Here is a 5,356-nt window from a genome sequence, read left to right as displayed (position 1 = left end):
TATCCCTATCTTCCTTCAGTTCTTTGATTTCTTTTTTTGTGTGTTCTTTAAATTCACTGAATTCTTTTATCATGTTTATAGTTGTTCTTTTGAGTTCCATGTCCTGCATTATCTCTAGGTGGTTCTCATTGTACTCCTCTAGTGGACTATTGATATTTAGTGGGGATATATTATTTTGGTTTTTCATGTTATTATTTTTTTGTGGGAGACAGGCTTGAGCCTAGGGTGATATTGCAAATGTCAGAGTCACGTGGTTTCCAGGAATCCAGGCTCTGTAATCTGAAACCCAGTGTGCTAATGAGGCATCCTACCTGCTATTCTGTGGTAGGACATTAAGTCTGTTATGCTAATAGGATGATGCTAATAAGGTATCCTACTTGCTGTGCTGTGATTGGACCACTACCCCTATATCAGCTTGTGCCTTCCTGCAATAAAGCAGACCTGTGTCACTGAACTTGGTCTCCTGTGTCTGAATGTGGCTCCACTGACACAGTCTCCTCACCAGCCCTTGGGTCCGGGACTGGGCAGAAGCAGCGACCACAGGAGGCAGCACAGGGTAAGCAGAAGAGTTGCCTCAGCACTAGGTGAGCAGAAGAGCAGTCTCAGCCCAGGGCAGGTAGAAGAGCGGCCTCAGCCCAGGGTGAGCAGAGGAGCAGCCTCGATGCCCATGAGAATGAAGGAGCAGCACTCACGAGAACGGAGGAACGGCCGCCACTGCAGTGACCGCACCTCCCGCTGCTCCAGATCTCAGGCCTTCTCTGCCATCTAGTAAGAAACAGCCCATTCTGTTGCCATGGTCTCTCCTTGGGCCTTGGGCCTGTCCAACTGAGACTGCCAGAGAGCACCTAACTGGGAGAGATAGCCAGATCCCACCCATCATGCCCAATCACCATTCCCCTGCTTTGAGAACAGCCCTATTTACTTGGCTCCAAGGCTCACACCTTCTTTAACTAGTTAGAACTGGCCAAGCTGATACTTACAACCTCCACTTGGGCCTAGGAACCTTCACCTTCCTGGAGAGCTCCAGACTAGCTGTACCAGGAGCCTGTTTCCTCCAAGGGGCAGGGCCTGCTGCAGAGAATTGACTGCTGAGAGTTAGCCACAGAGGGAGGGGCTTCTGGGCACTATCTTGAGACAGAAGCCAAGACTGTGTGGGGTGGCAGGCGTGGCGAGAAAGATGGGGGGAGGGGGGCGCAGCATTTACCTGGAGGACACTGTGGGCCCAAGATGCATGGGTGAAAGTTAATAGAGACTGTGGGCGGTGTGGAAGCCATCTGGAACTTGGGTTGAGCTGTGCAGGGCTGGGTGCCAGGTGTTCATTTCTTTGTAAGTTTCTCCACACCCCCCCCCAAGATATAAGATGAAAAATTTAGATAAAAATGTTACATGGTTTGTCTGATAGCACCCTGAGCAAGAGACCCCAAAAAACAGAGAGCAAAGGTGAAAATTTAGTGGGACATTAGCCTACCTGGATCCATCCAATCCCTCCGATAAAATATCAAAGAGAGAACCTGAGGCACAGACCAATTAACTATTTATACGAGATCAGAAAACAACCAAGCTACATAACAATATAAACAGAATCAACCTTCAACTCAACAAAGGCAGGCTTAAATTCACACATAAGCAGCAAAAGAATTCCACATGTACAACCAAAAAAAAAAAAAAACCAAGCCAGGCATGGTGACGCACGCCTTTAATCCCAGCACTCAGAGGCAGAGGCAGACGGATCTCTGTGAGTTCAAGGCCAGCCTGGTCTACATAGTGAGTTCCAGGACAGCTGGGGCTACAGGGAGACCCTGTCTCAAAAAGACCAAAATAATAATAATAATAATAATAATAATAATAATAATAATAATATGAAAAATAAAAATGATATGGCTCCACCAAGCCTCACCAATCCTATAGAAGTGTTCTATAATGAAAAATACCTAGAGGAACCCCATGACACAGAATTTAAAACAACAGTCATAAACATAATAAAGGAACTCAACAAATTTAAAGAACACACAACTCAAAGAGGATAGATAATAAACTCTTGACTGAAGCTCAAGAAATGCAAATATACGGACAAATGAAATGACAGACACTTCAGGATTTGAAAAGTGACTTCATAAAAGAGGTAGAACTATTCAAGAAAATTCAGGCAGAAATGAAGATGGAATTGAAAAACTCAATGAGCAAATTTGAAACAAGAAAAAAGCCTCACCACAATAAATGAAATGGAAAACAGAATATCAAGACTGGACAATAAAGTTGAAGAATTGAACCACTAAGGCAAAGAATATGAAAAAATTTAAAAGATGAGAATGGAATATACAGGAAATATGGGACACCATAAAAAGAAAATTTATGCATCATAAGCATAGAGGAAGGAGAAGAGTCCCAGGTGTGGGAAAGTACTTTCTGAATCAGACATCAGTCACTCAGGAATTAAGGTCAACAATCAATAAGTGGGACCTCATTAAACCAGAAAGTTTCTGTAGAACAAAGGAACCCACCAAATGAAGAGGAAGCCCACAGAGTGGAAGAAAAATCCTCACCAGCTCTTCATCTGACAGAGCATTAACATCCAGAATATACAAAGAACTCAGAAAGCAAAGAAACAAGAAACCAAATGACCCAGTTAAAAAAATGGACTATGAATCTGAACAAAGAGCTCTCAAAGAAATAACAGTGGCTAAAAAAACACCTTAAAACTGTTCAGCATCCTTAGTAATTAGGGAAATGCAAATCAAAACTAAGATTTCATTCAACCCCAGTCATAAGGTTAAGATTAAGAGAACTAATGACACCAAATGCTAGCATGGATGAGGGGAAAGAGGAACCCTCATCTACTGTTGTTAGGATTGCAAACTGGTGCAGCCACTGTGGAAATGAACCCACCATATAACCCTATTACATCATTCATTGGCATATACCCAAAGGACTCATCCTACTGCAGAAATACCTGTATATCCATGCTTGTTGCTGCTCTTTTCAAAATAGCAAAGAAATGGAAGCAAACTACATGTCACTCAACTGCCAAGTGGATAATGAAAATGTAGTACATTTACACAATAGACTTCTAAGCAATAAGAAAGATAATAAAGAAAGACAATAAAGCAATAAAGAAAGACAAAATCATGAAATATGCAGATAAATGGATGGAACTAGAAAATGTTATACTAAGTGAAGTAACACAGGCTCAGAAGAACAAGCAACATGTGTTTCCTTTCATTTGTATATTTTAGTTCCAAATCCCTACATGTGAGTACATATACTGATGTAACCACAGGAGCCAAGAAAATGGAAAGGAACCATGGGAATAAAGAGCTCAAGAGAGGGGATACTAGGAAACAGGTTTTGTTATGGGGTAAATGGGGGAAAAGGGGGTACTTTAACTGGGGAGAGAGTAGTGAGGGTTATACGAGGGGGGAGAGAGGAGAGATAAATGATGCTTAGATGGTATGAAAAAAACAAAGGGAAATGTATTAGTTCAAAGTTCTGCTGAAAAATACAAATACAGTGAATATAGGTGTACATGAGTATAGCTGAATGCTTTATAACAAAACACCAGGCAGGAGAAATCTCCCTTCAAGCTGTTGGTCAGGGTAGTTCAAGAGACCCTCCGCAAAATAGCACAGGCTATTGCCATAGCCCTTGATTGCCTCCCAGAACTTGAAGACAGGTTACACTTGGGACATAGGACTTGGATCAATTGAGCTAGAACTGAACTGGAAGTCTCCTCCCTTAAGACTAGCTCTCTTGGTATTGGAGGATACCATACAAGCTGCCAAGGGAGAAAACCAATCAGTGGTCCTACCCAGCTGTAAAACCTAACAAACAATGGCTGCCCAGCAAACTATCACTATTGGTGGCATTCAACAGCTGTCTAATCGGGATTAAGGCCTGCTCAATGGGAGGGAACTTATGTGTGGTACTGTCACACTAAACATAGCCAAATGCCCATCACTGGAGAGGTCATAGATCCTGGGGGCGGGGGGGGGAACAAAACCAAAAAAAAAAACCCTTCTTTTGCCACATCCCCAGACAATGTAATTTTTTACTTTATTCTAAATATTTACCAACAGTGTACCCTTCACCCCTCATCAAAGAAGCTTCTTTTTGCAACAAATAGAGACTATTACAGAGTTTCAGAACTGGTCAAAGGCAGAGAATAAGTGTCTGTGAGATGCTTAACCCTAAGTTACACATCTACAGTGCAACCTCTACACATAGGATGAATGCATCTCTTGGCTCTCACCAGAAAAGTTTTATTCGATAAGTGTGTCCTCCAAGTGGCAAGCCAGAATGGCAAGCAATGAATAGATGCCTTCCTCTCTAGCCTCTCACCTCTTGGACCAGTCACCTCAAACTAATTGGACTATGAGACTCTCTGTAGGAGGAGAGGGGCAGAGGGAGACAGGCATCCCTCCCATCCAATCATTCAGCCTTAACTTCATGAGGGGAGGGGACTAAGGATAGAGATAGGGGAAGCCAGGGAGAGGGAAGGCACTTCACCACCTTGGATCAGCCACAGCAGTTCAGGAAGCCTCTGCCAAAATGTAGGGGGGAAAAGTCCCAAGAGTGCTCATACCTTTGTAAGTACCACCCTCACCATCATCATATGCTATGTTAGTAAGCTCAATAAATCCTGTTGTTACCTAAACTGTAGTATGGAGGAATATTGTCTCAGTTTGTTGTAAGGACAATGAGAGGAGCCCCATGTGCATGCCTCCCAGCAGTAAATTTAACTTACAAGTTTCCTTTTACAGCAGATGGTAATTAATACAGAAATCCACAATTGACCAATGTGCTGAATACAAGAGACCTCAGATTCTTATCCCTGATTAGGACACCTATTTCAAACCTCGGCCTCCCAAGGCTCAGTGATCATTGCAGAAGAGAAGGCAGAAAGAGTCCAAGAGCCAAAGGGGTAGATGATCACAAGGAAACAGAGCTGGTCATTTACTCATACGAATTCACAGCAATGGTGATGGCATGCAACAAGCCCTGTGCAACTTCAAACCAGACAAAGTACAGACATGGGGAAGTAGGAAAGAAATCCCATCCCAAACTAAGGAACTTTGGCAATTGATAGGTGGTAGAAGGCAGAAAGAGTGTCTTACAGGAATGGGACTCTTGGTGGGCCCAGTGGATTGACCTATACTGAAGGGTATTTGGGGACACAAATCAAACTCTATAGGCCATGCCATATGTGAATATATATATATATATGTATATAAATTGATGGGAGGCAGTGAGGGGAGGTATGGATTGGAAAGGGAATCTAAATATTATCAAACTATGTTGTATGAAAATCACAATATATAAAAAATATAAAAATATTTATATAAAAATATAAAAAATAGCT

Source organism: Nannospalax galili, unplaced genomic scaffold (genome assembly GCF_000622305.1).
Source record: "Nannospalax galili isolate Female #2095 unplaced genomic scaffold, S.galili_v1.0 scaffold892, whole genome shotgun sequence".
Classification (NCBI taxonomy): Eukaryota; Metazoa; Chordata; class Mammalia; order Rodentia; family Spalacidae; genus Nannospalax; species Nannospalax galili.
This window is presented reverse-complemented; position numbering follows the sequence as displayed.